Below are 18,048 nucleotides of genomic sequence, written 5' to 3' on the forward strand. Positions count from 1 at the left end.
CTTTTTAATCCATTCTTCCAGTCTATTTCTTTTGATTGGTGAATTGAGGCCATTAACATTGATGGTTATAATTGATAGATATTGATTTATCCTTGCCATGATGTTTTACTTTTGTTGGCTTTTTTATTTCTTATTTCTTCCCCCTTTCCCTTTAGTGTTTTACCTTGCCTGGTGGCTTCCTTTTGTTGGGCCTCATGGCATTGTGATGTTTATTGCTTTTTTTCTAGGATATTGTTTAGAATTTCTTGTAGTGCTGGTTTTGTGTTCATGAAATTTCTCAGGTGTTCTTTGTCGTGGAAGTATCTAATTTCCCCATCAATTTTGAAAGATAATTTTGCAGGATACAACAGTCTAGGTTGGAAGTTATTTTCTTTTTGGGCTTGAAATACTTCACTCTAGGCTCTCCTTGATTTGAGGGTTTGTGTTGAGAAGTCTGCTGTGATTCTGATGGGCTTTCATTTGTAGGTGATTTCTTTCTTTTCTCTAACTGCTTCTAGGATTTTGTTTTTTTGTTGGGTTTCTGGGATCTTGACTATTATATGTCTAGACATAGATTTTTATTGATCATGGCTAGTTGGAGTTCTACATGCCTCACTTATCTGTATGTCCAATTCCCTACCTCTGTCTTGGAAGTTTTCCACTATTACTTCTGTGAACAGTTTTTTTACATCAATTGTGCTTTCTCCTATTTTTTCATGGACTCCTATCAGCCTTACATTATTCTTCTTTGCATCGTCTAGCAGTTGTTGGATTGATTTCTCATGGTCCCTTACTATTTTGAAGAAATCTCTATTTTCATGTTCTCTAACCATGATCCTGTCTTCTATATCTGATATTCTTCAGATTCCCTTAATCTGCTGTGGATACTTTCAATGGAGTTTTTGATCTCCTGAATATCTTTTTGAATCTGTTTCATGGATTCCATTTCTTTTTATGTTGGGCTATCATGGTTTTCATTTCTTTCTTATGCTGGGTATTCATGGCTTCCAGAATGTTTCTGAGCTCATCTATTTTTTTTATCTGTTTCTGTTCTAGATCCTCTAATCATGTCTCTCACTCTGCTTGTCATTTCTGTGGATATCTGGGAGATTATTTCTGCTTTGAATTTTTGTAGAGCCTCATTCATCTGTTTTGTTACTTCCTGTGCTATCAGTTCAGGATATCCAGGTGGTTGGTTACGGGACCTTTCCATCTCATTTCCCCCAAGATTTACCCTTGGTGGCATGGAAGTCTGAGTTTGTGCCTTCCTTAAATGTCTTCTCATTTTTGTTTTTGGTACTGTCCTTGGTTTAACTCCTGGGTTGATAGTTTGAAATTGCTTACTGTAGGTTTCTTCGCTGCTTGTAATTAGAATCCTTATGGAATAATTGCTTCTCAGAGGTGTCTTCCAGATATAGCTGGTCTTTAAGTTTTGAGTTTCTAATGATTCTAAGGCTATCTCATTTTCCTTTTATTAGGAAGGTTTGTTGACTAGATCAATACCCACACCTTAGCCCAAGTGATACAATCAGCAACACCATTGCATCAAATAAATCTTTGAAAATGACATTTTGTGGTAGTTATTAATCTATCACCTTTAGCTGTGTGACTTAAATCAAGATTGAGGACCAACCCAACACATAGTGAATAAACTCTTCGATATAACAGCTTTACCCTTTGCATGGGGAGTTAGGAGGGGTTGGGGAGGGAAGGATAGATAGGAGGAAGGATAGGGGAAGGTTAGCAGTGTGGTCAGAGGACACAGGTGAGAAGGAAAAAGAGAATAATAGGAAAATAAAGAAGAACTCTGACTGAGGACCAAAACAGGGACAAAAAGGGAAGATGAACAATGTGAGAGAGCAAGAGAGTGAGTGTAAGAGAGAGAGAAAGGAAAGAGAAAAGAAAGAAGAAAAGAAAAAAGAGGGAGAAAAACAAATAATTGCAAAGAATAGGGAAAAAATTAAAGATAAGGGAGTAAAAGAAAAGAAAAGAGAAAAAAAATAATAAAACTAATTTTGGGAATAAAAATAACCATGAAGATGAAAGGCCTCTTTCAGGGTATTTCTCTGCTGTCACAATAGACAACATGGGTTGCCGTGTGCAGATATAAGTCAATGATTCTCAGCAAGCTAGTCACAGACCCATGAGATTCAGGCAGATTTCTGGCTGCAAGTCCCAAGTTGAACTCCTTGTCCTCCTGTAGGGTTGAACTCTGCAGAATTGTATTGCAGGTTCCAGCTGCCCTTCCCCTGAAGATAGTCTGGGTCCTGATGGGACATGAAGATGACTCTAACTTACCCAGTACAGTGGCCTGGTGGTCTGGTGTCCTCTGCGTCTTTGTAGTGTGGAACCAGGTGGCTGTACAGAGGAGCATGGGGGGGGGGTGGTCCAGTGGATTGCTGCTGGGGTGCAGGCTGATTTGGCACATTCTGTGTGACTCAGGAAGTTGTTAAGGAGTCCGCAGACCTGCCTGTCTGCAGCAAGCTGATTCAGCATGTTCTGCACTACTCAAGACATTGCTACAGTGTCCACAGATCGGCCTGTCTGCAGAGGGCTGATTCAGCACATTCTGTGTGATGCTGTTGTGTATACTTTCAATGGAGTTTTTACTCTCCTGAATATGTTTGAATCTGTTTCATGGATTCCATTTCTTTTTATACTAGGCATTCATGGCTTCCAGCATGTTTCTGAAGTCATCTATTTTTTTTTTTTATCTGTTTCTGTTCTAGAGCCTCTAATCATGTCTTTCACTCTGCTCAACATCTCTGTAGTTATCTGGGGGATGTTTTCTGCTTTGAATTTTTCTAGATCCTCGTTCATCTCTTTTGTTACTTCCTGTGCTATCGTAAGACCGAGGGCCTTACCAAACGCTCCAAGGAGCTGACTACAGTGAAGAACACCCGGGAAGGAACACACCGGACAAGTTGGGAAACAGGCCTTCATTAGTCTGGCCAGACAGCACTCCCAAAGCAAAATAGCTTAGAGAGGCAACTGGCTCAGAATCCGAGGCTGTTTTTATAGGGGGTTGAGGGGGAAGTTAGCGTATTAAAGAAAAGGGGACAAAGGTTAGTGGTCGACTGTCACATATTGATGGTCAGCAGACATCTGCAGCTTGTTCTAACAATTGTTGTGCCTGGAATATCAGTTCCGGATAAACAAAGAGTTGAGTAGTTTACTCTGGGACTCTAGGTCTGTTACAGATCCCTATCTAGCCTAGCGGCCCTAGACTATCTGGGACTCTAGGTCTGTTACAGATTCCTATCTAATGTCACTAGACTAACAAGCATCTCCATCCATTAACTCACATTTTAATCACAATGGGGCTGGAGAAAAAGGAACAAAGGTTATGCAGTCCCACACTATCAGTTCAGGATGTCCAGGTGATTGATTATCACATTTTTCCACCTCATTTCCCTCAGAATTTGCCATTTGTTGGGTGGAAGTCTGAGTTTGCGCCTTGCCTAAATGTCTTCTCATTTTTGTTTTTGATACTGTCCTTGGTTTAAGTCCTGTGTTGATACTCAAAGTTGCTTATTGTAAGTAACTTTGTTGCTTGTACTTAGAACCCTTATGGAATGATTGCTTCTCAGAGTTGTCTTCCACATATAGCTGGTCTATAGGTTTTGAGTCTCTAATGGCTTAGATCAATCACAACACCTTAGCCCAAGTGATACAATCAGCAACATCATAGCATCAAGTACATTTTAGAAAATGACAACTTGTAGTTATCAATCTATCACCTTTAACTGTGTGAATTAAATCAAAATCGAGGACCAACGCAACATATGTTTATAGTGAATGAATAGACTCTTCAATGTACCAATTCTACCCTTCGGCATGGTGAGTTAGGAGTTGGGGAGGAAAGCTGTGGGAAATGGTAGAATTCAGCTATCTAGTTGTAAGAATAGATCACAAGAAGTTTGTTAATTAAGAAAATTAAGTCGTTTCTGGGAAATTCCACAAGTCTGTTTGTTAAAAGAATGCCAGAAAACTTTAAGAGACCTTGTAAAAGTCTCACAGGAGAAAAACAGGTTTTCCTAGTTTTCTTATTTACCATTTTCTGGGATCAGAGGACCTCGACCCAATGACTCTATGGGTGATGTTTATGGTGGGCCTGTGGGTTTGATTTTGGCTAAAGTCCTGCTCTCTTGATACTATCTGATAAGAAGAGGGCTGCGGTGTGCTCTTTGTTGTATGGGATTGGTGAAGGGAAACAGGGGACTTGTGAATTCTCCTGTAGCTTTTACGAGTCGCATAAAGTCATTGGTTATCATCAGAGGTTAAAATCAGAAAAACAATAGCCAGAATAACTAAGCTGCTTTCCTACATGTATAAAAGCCTTGCTTCTTCCCTTTGTGATTGTCCAATAGTGCCAGAGGAATTAAACTGCTGTTCATCCCCCAGTTGTCTCCTTTTCTTTCTTTAAAAGTCTGTGCTTTCCGAGGTTCCAGGTCTCCCTCTAGAGAGACCACCCACAGGAGGGTTAGGTTGGTAGAATGATAGGGGAAGCTCAGCAGTGAGGCCAGAGGACACAGGCAAGAGAAGGAAAAAGAGAAGAGAAGAAAAATAAAGAAGAAATACGAATTAGGGAACAGAACAAGAACACAAAGGGAGATGAAGAACAATGTGGGACAGCAAGGGAGTGAGTGAGAGAGAAAGAAAAGAGAAAAGAAAGAAAAAAGAGAAAAGCAAAAATTAGAAGAGTAGAAAAAGAAAAAATAAAAATTGAAAAGAAGAGTAAAAATAATATTACTAATAATTTTGAAAATAACAAATAATAGGTAAAAATGAAGGGGCTCCTTCATGGTATGTCTCTGCTGTCACAATAGACATTGTGGGGAGCAGTGTGCAGATATAAGTCAATGAATCTCAGCAAGCCAGTAGCAGACCCATGAGATTCGGGCAGATTTCTGGCTGCAAGTCCCAAGTTGAGCTCCCTGTTCTCCTGCAGCGTTGAACTCTGCAAGGCTTTACTGCAGGTTCCAGCTGCCCTTCCCCTGAAGACAGTCTAGCTTCTCATGGGAGGTGATGATCCCTCCAACTTACCAAGTATTGTCACCCAGTAGGGTTCAATTTTCATCAAGTAGCCTGAGAGAGGCCCTCTCTCTGTTGTTCACTTCTGCAACTCAGGACAATGGCATTTATCCCCCGTTGTGCCTCTGTAGTGTGGAACCAGGTAGAGGCACAGCCACGAGGCCAGAGGAGAGGTGTGTGTTGGGATGGCTGAGGTTGCAGGTGCCTGTGCGGCTACACTGGTGGCTGGGAGGCATGTGGAGGGGTCCTCACTGTCTCCCTGGTTGCAGGTGGGTGTGGCGTGCCGGATGAAGCATGGCTCCAGCTGGTCAGGGACCTCTCAGCAGGCACTGCTATGCTGCTGGCTGGTGGGTGTTGTCGAGGGCCATATAATGTCTTTCAACTACAGTTTCACCATACACAAACAGAATGTGGGTAATTCTGTTTGCCTGCTCACAGTATATCATAAACATGAAAGCAGTTTGGGATAAATGTCACAAAAATAATGAAATATTTACTATTTATTTCAAATGTTAACAAACCATTCTTATAGTAACTAAACCTGAATGTTTTCAAATTAGAGAATGTTGGATTTAAAATATAATTGTGCTATATACAACCTCTGACCTTAAGCATGTTTCTTATCCTTCCTAAACTTTAGTTATGCCACCTATAAATGTATGATCAACACCTAATTTATGCATTTTTAGAAAAGATAAAATGAAATAATTTATGTAGCATGCTTAGCACAGATCATGGCTCATAGTTAGAAGCTACTAAGTGTTACTCAAAATTATTACTCTTTAGAAAAGACCTACTCAGGAAAAAATTGAATTGTTTTATTCATATCCTGTTTGATTTAGAAATCAAAAGGTATATGACACATTTTTAAAGAGTCCAATTTAAAATAAATTTTAAAAAATTGACCCTAATAATATTTATTTAAAATTTATGCAGTTTTCATAGAGTGTCAGGTAATACTATACAACTTGTGTAGAGATACAAATCTGACATAATTTCCTATGTTCTGATAGTAATAATAAAGCTAAATAATTTCTATAGAATATTTACTTTGTACATGGTCCTGTACCAGGGAACTTATCGATCTTTAAGTAAACCTTACATTAGTCCTTTAAGGCAGGTATGCTTATTTTATAGAAGGAGAAGCTGGAATACATAGAGGCTATAACCAGTCCATTTGAAAAAATAGAGAAAAAACAAAAGTTTATGAAATGAGGGCCATTAAAATATGTGTTGTTAAAAATTGATGAATTTATATGTTTGTCAGTGCCTATATTCACCCATGGGATGAAACAGGACTTTCAGAAGCAAAAGGGCAGTAATAAGTCCTACACTGAAAATGTTTATTTAATACACTCAGAAGTAAAGGAATAGAACTCTTAAAACTCTCTCTCACACACACACACTCACACACAAACATGAAACCAATAAGAAAGACATAAAGGGTATATTAAATTTGTTATGAGCCTTGGTGTCCAAAAGAATCAAGTATAATTTCAATGACATTTTACTCCATGCAACCCAAACAACATTTTAAATTTTTCAGTCTTTTTTAAAAGTTAAATATAATACAATAAAAGTACATTATGTCATGAAAATAGTCTGTTCTTTTAAGTTAGGCCATTTCTAAGAATGTGTTTAGCCAAATTTAAGGCTGGTTAACATTATACAGATACCCTAAATATAAAGTTCATGTTATTTATCTTCTTTCTTTTTTTGTCTTTTTTTAAATTGATGTGATTGCTGTAACTATTTCTTTAGGAATTAAATTCTCATAAATAGAACAAAAAAAAGAAAATAAGAAAAACTGCCCCAAGTATGACCATGTTATTCTCTAAAGAAGTCTGTATTGCTTAGCAACTAATGTTGTGTTTCTGGACACAATGAACTGAAATTAAAATAGGAATTTTCTTTCAGCGAAACTTCATTTTAACCAAGTTCTCCCTTCCATGTTATCCAAAAACCTCCTAAAATGTTCAATCTTCATTACTGATACATTTTTTCATCAGCATCCCACAGTTTAATTTAAAATGTGTAGCAAATCTGCATTGAGATGTTATCTTTCCAAGGCTAGAAATCATGTTTTCTGCTGCCTTTCATGTATGAAAATTAATCATTTCAGAAGCATTAAAATATTTTTGGTAGGAAACCAGATTGTATTCCAGGATCTAATTTTTCCACAAATGAAAGAGAGATATTTGAGTGTCTCTGTGTTATTTTCTGATTCAATTGATGTATTTCTGAATTTTCTGTTCTATTGAGCCTCATCTTGTACTTCTGAAGTTCCGTGATTTACTTGAATTTTTAATCATGCATTTTTTTGTGATATTTGTAATAGCAATAGCAAATTCAATTCTCAATGTAAGCATTTGTAGCACAGGTAAATATTAGGAAAACTAAGTTTTGATCAAAAGGTTTCCCTCAGAGCCATAACATATTTTCTCTTGCCAATTAATCAGTTTGAAAATTTGCTATAACTTATATATAATAATTTGATTTATCCAAATCAAGTATGACATTAATTTCTGAGAAAAAACAAGTCCTAACTATAAGCATGATTTTGGGGAGTTGCTTTATATAAACTGCACAGAGAGGAATAACAGAAAAGTAAGATAGTTCTTAGCAGCACCAAAAATATGATGATCATATGTCTCATCATTGTCCTAGAAAAAAACATCAGATTGTACTTAAACGAGGTCTTACAAATCTGGTTGGAGAAATTTTCAGTTAAATATGAAAAAAATTGTACTAAGTAACTTTTTAATTTTCTAAAAATGAATAGTAAAAAATAGAGAAGGACCTACGGAGGTACTGGCTTTGGAATAATGATGTCTCTGCTTTAGTTTTCCTGCCTAAACACTGAATGAAATTTGCTCGTGGACTCAACTTACATTTTAAAGAATTCTAAAGTAAATTCTTCCTTACCCTGTCTAAGAGAAAGAGCATGTACTCCCATCACATTTCAGATAAAGTCCTGGGCCTTGGGGAAGGAAATGTAAAACACTATCTTCAGTGGAGGGCATAACTTAGGGGTAGAGTGCAAAAGGTTAATTATTACATAAATCCAAAATGCAATTTAAAAAGAATAGTTGATCAATCTGACTACAAAATAGTATTTTGTGGTGAATGTGCTATAAAAAAACAAAAAAAGTGACACAATATAAGAAAATATTTGAAATATATATGATATATGATAAACATTTCCTATTCTTAAATTTACAGAGAACAGTTTTACTAATACATGTATGCAGTATGTAATGATTACATTTATCATGAGGGGTTGATACATGCATGTAATATATCTTAGTTCTCTTTTCATCCCTTCAGCTCCCTTTATTTACCCCTTTCATCCCTTCAGCTCTTTTCAACTCTTAGTTGCCTTCATATTTGCTAATCTCTATTTCTAATTTTTTCTTTTTTAAAATTTTATTTTATTGGTACAATTTAAGTATACAATATAATGACATTCATCATTGGAAATTTGCACCTTTACATAATCTCTCTTGTTTCTTATTTTTCCCCCTTCCCCTGCCCTCCCTTCAACTCCTCCATCCCTCTCTATTTACAAAGACTTTGTTTCCATTTTTTCATTTTCTCATATTAATTCCATTCCCTTCTTTCCTTTCCCCTACACCTCCAACTTCCTCTTCCCCTTTCCCCTTTTTCTTCCGAATTCACATTATCTATCATTTAGTCCTTATTTACACTTTCAGTTTCTAATTTTTTCTTTTAATTCTTGTTTTCATTCCCTTTCCCTCCCTTCTCTCTTCTCTTCCTGCATCTCTTATACCCCTTCCCACTTGAGAAAGATCTCTTTCCTTCTTATTATATATCTTTTATTTTTGCTCTTTACTTATATTTTGAGTTTCTTACATAAGACAAACCATGTGATATTTAAGCTTGTGTCTGACTTTTTTCACTTAATCTTGTGGTTTAAAAGTGCATCTGTTTACCTCCTAATGCCTCGGTTTATCCTTCTTTTTGTCAGCTTAGGACTCCAGTATGTATAAATTTCACATTTTCTTTATCCATTCATCTGTGGATGAACTATTTCAGGAAGATACCTAGAAGGGCATTAGCTGGGTCAAATGGAATTTTTAGTTTTAGTTTTCTATAAACTCAATCTTCTGCATATAGATATCCAATTTACCCAGGATCATTTATTAAAAAACCTACTAAAATTTGGAAGATAATGTTCAAAAATTGTGCAAAGATGTCCAACATACATGAAAAATTTACAGATAGAAACACATAAATGATCCTTAAATATAGATTTAATATTTGATTTTTCTCATACTAAGAGAAAAAAATTAGACTGCAGAGAAATATCAATTTTTATCTACTACATTGACAAAAATTTTAAATATCACAATGCATCATGTTGATGATATTTTACAAAATAGAATCTGACCTTTTCATACACTGCTGGTACAAATACCAAATAGTACAAACTCCAGGGAGAAAAATTTGGTAATATATACTAAAATTGTACTCATTTACCATGGGGTCCAGAAATTCAATTTCTATTAACTTTCCCTAACATATGCTTCACTAATACATAAATATATACTCTCAAAGTTCTTCATGGGATAATTATTTTTATTTTCAAAATATGATTCTCATGTAAATATCCAAGTATGAGAAATTATTCAATAAATTAAGAGGCAGTCATATAATAGTATTATGCAACTGTAAAAATTGATGAGGAATATACCAATGAAATAATGTAGAATAATCTGTAGGAAATATTATTAATTAAAGTCCAAAGGTTCAAATTTAATGTGATGTCATTTGTATGAGAAAGAGAAATGAGGATATATGCCTGCTAATGTTTTTGCAAAAAGAAATTATAGAAATACTAAAAAATAATGCAGTTGGTAGCTAACAAAAGGTGAGAGAAACAATTGTGAGAGAGGAGAAAAACATAACTTCTCTGAGTACACCTTTCTGTTTAGTTTTAACTTTGGAAGGATGCTAGCATTCTACAAATCAAAAAAAAAATAAATAATTAATTAATTAAATAGAAAAAAGGTAAATACCTAAATTAAAAAATACAATTGTGTTTTCTGAAGGAGAAATACAAGAAATAATCCAAAGTAATTTATGAAAATATTATGTAACTATCTATTATGTACTATCATGGATGATGTCTGTGTGTGACCAGAAATTATCTTTTTATTAGGTTTCTTTTCTGAGAATTCCAATGGTTGACTATAATATAGGTGATCTAAGGAGTACTCTGAATACTTATTCTGTAGTACTGAGAACCAAGTAATTCAGAAATCATTTATATTAAAAGATAAGGTGACAAATGAATATTTGTATATGTTTATAGCATATGTGCATGCATATTTTAAAAGCCCTGAAATGGACAAAAAACACATTAGTGGGTGTTTTGTCTAATTTCCCCCTCCAGGTTACCTCCATCTTTATCTTTAAGATATTTCACAAATCTGTAAGTTGTTGAAAACGAATAATAATATAAATGATTATTTTTTCATGAAATACAAGTTTGTATTATTCAGAGGAATTCTTATTGACAGGCTTAATTGCATCCCATTGAAAGATGACTTCAAAAGTTCTCATTTCATACGTATGTCTCTTTCCTTTGTATTGTCCTTAAAACCAGTTATAACATACTATTTTCTCTTCATTAATTAATAAATAATTATATTTGAAATGTGCTGATTTTATATTTGTTAAAGACTTGAATTTGCCTATTAAGAATTGTCATTTAACAATGTACACTAGTAAATGTATGTGTATAGTTTATATTAATATACCAACATTTATCTCCTTTATCTTTCTATTAAATAGGTTAATTCGGGGCCGAGGATTTAGCTCAGTGGTTTTGCTGCCTGTTTCACAAGAGCAAGGACCTGAGTTCGATCCCTAGTACCAAAAAAAAAAAAAAAAAAAAAAAAAAAGGTTAATTCTTAGCGTCATAATGTACAAAATTAGCATTCAGATGTGTCTCTATTGATATTTTATACAACTAATAAGAAGCAGAAAATTTTAAAAGAAATCGCTGTTTTCAGATCTAAGAAAGGCTAAGAATAAAATGAGCATAGGATATTTTTTGTACCAGAAATAAAAGAATTGCTCAGAAAATGATGACCATACGTCATGCAAACACAGGAGCACCTATGCCCAAATTCAGGAAACAGGATGAATGAGTTAGGGTTCTGTAGAAGAACAGATTTAATAGAAAATACACGTATAATTATATGAGGGGAATTTTTAGGTAGACTTACAGGATAAAAAGTCGACCGTACACAGTTGTCCTCCACGGGACCAACAATGAGGGACTCCAGCAGCTGCTCAGCCAAAATGGCTGCTGCAGGACAAAAGGCATCAATGATGGAGCACCAGTCCAAAGTGGAAAGCCTGCAAGCTCACTGGAGGGTCACCGATAGAATTTGCATTGCAAGGCTGAAAAAAAATGGACACTTAAAGACCAATGTCCTAAGATGGTGGCAGAAAAGGATGATCTTCTTAGAAAGATTGGAGTTCTTTAAAACAGTCACACTTCTTTTTTCTTACATTTTTTATTCTATCCAGGCTACAAGTGTATTGGTTGGTGGCACTCATACCCTATGTGGGTCTTTCCTCTCTCTCATTTGCTGACCTGGATGTCAATCCTCCAGAAACACACACAAAAATATATGCTTTACTAATCTGCCTTGTGTTTCTGAATCTATTCAAGTTGATATATGATTAATGGTTACACCAGGTTAAACACCAAACCATTAGGTAGAAAAATGAATCATGAACAACTATAAAAACAGGATTACATGTTTATTATTATACTGATAATAAATGTAGATAAGAACAGGAGAGAGACAGAGAGAGAGACAGAGACAGACAGAGAGAGAGATAGACAAGGAGACAGAAAATTATAAGAAAGGAAAAATATAGATTATAATTTCCTTGTAGTGCCACTAGCAAGGCAAAAATCAGGTTAGCAAATCATCATTTTGTCACATCATTTTAAAGATTTGCTCAGAAGACTTATATGCCTCCCAATAGACTGCTTAGTATTTTCAAGGAAAGAAAAAGAGTACCTATTCACAGCTTAGCCAAGTAGCAATAATGTCTCTAGTAAAGTCCACCTGGACACCTTTGTGCCTCCCACAAAGGACGTAGTTTCTTGTTGGAATATTCTGATCAGGAATACATAAACTGAATTTAGTCATGATAAATTATCAGACAAATAAAAATGAAGAATGAAATTTCAATTAAAAGTAAACAAAGGAACTGAATCCTTGCAAATGTCAATGTCATTAATGAAAAAGACAGGCTGTGGAAATATTTCATAGTTAAGACAAAAAGTGATGACAACTATATAGAATATTTGAGCCTATAGTAATGCATATACAGGACATAACTAAGTTGACAAAATTGTAATGTGGATGTCAGGGGAGTATTATAGCAATGTTAAATTTACTAACACAGATAAATATTGTATATTGCAATTATAAAAGAAGGAGGCTTTGTTTGTAGGAAATACACAATTAAGCACATAAGGCTAAAGACTATGCTTCCCACAACACCTTCTCAAATGAAGAAAGCTCTTCTGCATAGAGAGAGCCATTAATAAAAAAAAAAGAATAAAAAAGTAACTAGTAAATCTAAATAAAGTGTATATTAATAGTCCCTTTTCATCCAAGTTTGAAATTTGAAATTATTTCCTATTAAACAACATTTAAAAATGTTTAAATATACATTTTTGGAGTAGTTATTTTTCTTTCTATGTACTCATTAGAATATATTTCTGCTTTCAATTTGCGTATACTCTGTCCCTGTAGAACATTCTGTCGATGGAAATATTGTGCAACTAATGGTATTACCTAATGTAATGATAGAAATATTTTTAAGTTGGGAGTTTGGAGATATATTTTTGAGTTTATTATATATATTCATAAATTTTAATTACTCTTAACAATAAGAATTTAAATGAGAATTTGGGAAGCTATTTTAAAGCAGTGACATTACCTTCCAGAATGTAATGAAGGTACTAGAAAACAATGTTTTATAAGCGAACAACTTCTTTTATTGATAAGATCTTTTTTTGCAAGGCATTATCCATTTGAAGAACCTATATAGGCACATTGAGCTTCATTATTAACAGGTGATAGTGTTATATTATGTAGAAAACCAAAAATTAGTATAAACTCCAATGATAAGCTGTAGTATAAAGACATAATATCAATTCCATATTATAAAATAGTACACACTTATTAAATTACCAAAGTGTGATTTTCATTATGGAAAAGTAAAGAAATTATAAATCTGAGTAAATTTTCATTTGATTAACCTGTGCTCAGTTATGTGGAAGTTGAAATATTTTTATTCTTATTCATCAGTTTGATAACATTTCCCTTTTATTTGTGATACATTTCTTTCATTCCAGATGTTTCTTTTTATTTTTAAAGTAGGTATATAGAAAGGCACTTTACTTTGAAAGTGAAATGAGTTTATTTCATTGAGGTTTACAGCAATTTTAAGTTTTTCTTTAATATCTACCCACTAAGCAAAATGAGAAAAGTCCATAAATTGTCTAGAATTACTAATTCACTCAGGAAATAATAAATTTGAATAATATTTTCAAAAATCATGAAATACATTTAAAAATAATTTATTTTCTAAGAATGTGGCAGGGCATTGGAATGGTGCCATTGTTATAATAGTCTTTCCTAAATGCACTCATTCCTCCAGGTAAGGCTCTGCAGTAACACCAAGGCTATGTCATACCTGTAGTGGGAGACCATCCTGCTTATTTTGCCTTGATTTATTGTCTTCCACAAAGATACAAATGCTGATTAGCTTTCCATAACCATCTCCCAGACACAGAGTGTTTCATCCACACTAAAGTGCAAATAAATCTCATGAGTTAGCCAATTGGACTCCAATATTAAAATGTAAATATGTTAAAAGGAAAAACCATCTGGAAAAGTAGCATACTTGATTTTGCCAACCTTAACAGTTTTTTAATAGATGATTTGGAATATATGGGACTTTTAAAAATGAAACAACTATTATGAGGATAAAAATAAAGAAAAACCACATCAAAAGTACCCAAAGAAAGAGTTAGAAGACCCTAAGTAAGTCTTACAGCCAAATCTCAGCTACATCACCATTTTGTGTAGAAATAGTAAACTGGTCAGAATGTAGGGCTTTAGTGTATTCTTAATTTCTTCTGGCATTTGATGCAAAGTATGATTCATAGAAGTTGCAAATAAAGAAAAAAGATGCCAGAACCATAACAACAGAAGACTATGGCCATTTGGCACATTGAAGATCTTGGGCTGGAAGCTTTAGCCTTCCAAAGGCTTTGTGAACAAAAAAGAATTGACATGATTCAAAGGTAGTTCAAAGACCACAATTTCTTTTTTCCTTTATAATTTATCTCCCATCCCAATTAACTTTCACAACTAGATCAAATCATAATAATCATGTTATCTTTTCTAATATAGACAACATGTCTCTTTAGATAGAGAATAAAAATTCCACTTTTGTCATCCATTAGCAAAATATTGACATAAGAAATAAGCAATCTTTTTTGTTAAGCAGAAAAGTATTTGATTAGCTTGAAATTCTTTTTGTTTTCATGTGAGAAAGGTTAATAAATTAAAGCACAGATTTTCCTTCCTACAGTTGATAGCTCATTATCTGGTCCATTTCAATATAAATCAGTATTCTGTGAGCAAATAAATCTAGTAAAGAAATTGTCTATATGCTGCAGTTATATTCACAATTCTTAATCTGTATTATTGCTTTAAGGTATTTTGGGATTTGGATGAGCATATTTCTGATTAAGAAAGCAAGTCATCTACTGAAGTTAAGTCTCATTATCTGTTAGAGTTTTGTTTTATAAAGAAATATTTCATATTTCTTATTTCACACTGTCTTAAAGTTTTGTGTTTTATATTTCAACATATATTTTATGACTATTCTTTAAACTCTCATTTGTAATGAGTCAGCATCACTACATCAGTACCTGATATATGTAGTTACATCTCAGGGATTCTATTGTGAAATTGTCACTGGGAAATCTGGTCCGTCCCTATGCCAAAGGAAACTGCCATCTACATCTTCTGTTCTTTGTGCCTTTTGGAAAGAATTCTGTCAAGATGCATAGGCAATCAGGCAGAAGTACAGGTAGATTTTATTGTACTGCAGATATAGAAAGATTTAGAGCTTTAAGCAAGAAGGCAGGGAGTGTGAGTTTAGATGTTGTTTTTATGCACACAAGAGTTACTCCTGAGTCAGGTTAACTGTGATGATTATGATGTTTATTAACATTCTTCTTAGAGGTTGCTTTGAAATTTCAAGATGTTTTCCTTGTTCTTTTTAAGTGGTCAATGTGCCACCAGGGGGCCTTAATCACATAAGAAATCTAGAGAAAATTTTACCAAAGATAAGTTACAATCTAAATCACATCTCAGCCCAAGGTCAGAAGGTCTTTAAAGAATGGTTTCTCTTATATGCGAAACTGAAAATATGAATAATAGGAAACAGTGAGGTTGATCTTTTTGCAAAAGAGAAGGTGACCAAGAGATGGAGACAGGAGACAGGAAGGAGGATGATAATAGAATTAAGATGTGTTATGCACATACACCAACTATCCCCAAGGAATATAATCATTATGTACTACAAGCATGCACCAATAAAAATAAAATGTGCTATCATTGGGCCACAGGTAATGGTGATTGTATGGCTTATTTGGAAATAGAGGCCCCATGTCTTTGAATTTGAGACCCGAGAAATGATTGTAAATGTACTATACACTGAAGACTGCCTCTTCATTTAACTAAAACTAGCAAAACATTCTGTTTTGGACCCCACCTTGTTCCTCAGGCCTACTAATGTCCAACTATTTGCCTTAAATAAATTGTTATTTTTCAGTTATGTTTTGCCATGATAGCCCTGTGCAGTAAACAACCAAAAACACTCAGTGATATATAACAATATTTATATTTGATTTTCAGACTGTGGGTTGCATGGTAAATTTTTGTCTGAGCTGGACTTAATTTGGTTCACTAATGTAATTGCTATAAGCTGTGGTTTGACAGAGCTTATTTAGGCTCGGAGAGATATCTGGGACCTTTCCTGGGACTTCTAAGTTTAATTGTTCTGCTCCTAATGTATCAGGCTATTCTAAAAATATTCTGGTGAAGGGAATGAATCAGGAGAAAAGAAGAGAGCAGAAACAAAATTTAAGTATGTACTTTCTTGCTCTCAGGTGGGCTCCTGTTCCATTCACCTTAGCTACTGATATAGTCAGCTCAAGATGGCAGCCACCAAAGGAGGAAATATGTAGGGAGCCATGAGAAATCAGTACAGTCAATGAAAGAGTCTCCCTCAGTCTTAGTAGTACCTGCCCACAAGATTTTTTTTTCAAGATTTTTATTTCTTTTGTTATTCTCAAAATGGAAAAAAAACTGATTAAAATGTATCATTTGATCCATATATATTCATTAAGAAACTAAGAATTTGAAACACAGTAGAGTGGGATAGTACAAGAAGTGAGGGAGTAAAATATCACACAAACTCACATTGGGTAGGGAATTGTGAGGGTTCTGACATGCCTTGTGAGGGAAACATTGGTTTAAAAAGAAGAGACATGTAACAGAAGAGTGAACTGATCAAATTTACATTTGAAAATGATTTTTTTTTCTAGTTGCTGTATTAAGAATAGACTGTGGGGCCAGGGATTTAGCTCAGTGGTTCTGCTGCCTGCCTCACAAAGCATAAGGTCCCAATTCCCATCCCTGGTACCAAAAATCAAAACAAAACAAAAAAGAATAGACTATGAAGTAAAATGAAATAGAAATTGAGGTTTAATTCACTGTACATTGTGAAAACAGTAAATTTTTGAAAAAGTGGTAGAAAAACCCTAATTTGAAGTCCTCGAAGAGAAAAAATAAAAGAAAAAAATGAAGTATATAGTATAGATATCTCTGAGGATTTTCATGAAGAGTACAACAGCAGTTGGATATAATGTGACATCAAGAGAGAGACTATTGCTGATGGATTTTTAAGTCTAGGAAAATAACAGAATGCCCACATGCTTATAAGAATGATCCACTAAAATTAATTAAAATATAATGAAATACGGATGCACACTTGAACATGAATGAACCACAAAGGAATAATGAATATGCCAGAAGCAAAAGATCCTATTTATAAGACTCATTCAGAAGATATACATTACTAGAGACAGAAATAAGTGAGAAATTATGAAGAGATTGGATTGGGAGTAAGGACTAACTCTGAAAAGAGCCTCCCAAAATATTTTGTGCAACATGGAAATGTTCTAAAATTAATTTGTAAGAATACTGGCATACTCTATAGTCAAAAAATAGTCAATTGTACACTTATAATGAATTTTAATGGTATGCAAATAATGTTTCAATAAATCTTTAAAAATCTAATGAAGAAATAAAAGCTTAAGTGGCTTTCAATTATACAATAAAACAATTGTAATTAGGATATCTCTCTTCTGTTGATCTTGTAGAATTTAATCTGCATATGAAAAAAGAGAATTTCAAAGCTGGGCTCAGAGTTGCTTCACTATAACCAGAATTCATTGTTCTGTCCTTATATTTTAACCTTAACTTTTTAAAAAAACTCAGATCCAATGGAAATAAAACAAAATACAATGTATTAAAAACAAAATATTGGGAGAGTTGGCTGCTTTGTTTCATCCATCCAGAAATTACCTTTCAGTTATTCCCCATGGAACTATAACATTAAGAAAGGGAAGATGATACAACTACCACACATTGATGGAGTACAAGTGAAGAGAGAAGTGGTCTTTGTACTCCTAGTGCTTGGAGCAAACTTACTCAGCCATTCCACACCCATCCTGTGTGTGCACTGAACATACATGATACTACACACATATAAAGAGATCTCAGAGGAATATCAAAAGTACCAGAAGCACAGCAAGCCTTTGTCATATTAAGCTGATTATAAAAAGATACCTTAATCTTTTTGTTTCGTATGTTCAGTTGTCCTCTGATATTATCT

This window comes from Heterocephalus glaber, unplaced genomic scaffold (assembly GCF_053883595.1).
Source record: "Heterocephalus glaber isolate CG9 unplaced genomic scaffold, H.glaber_assembly_v1.0 deba00001509, whole genome shotgun sequence".
NCBI lineage: Eukaryota > Metazoa > Chordata > Mammalia > Rodentia > Bathyergidae > Heterocephalus > Heterocephalus glaber.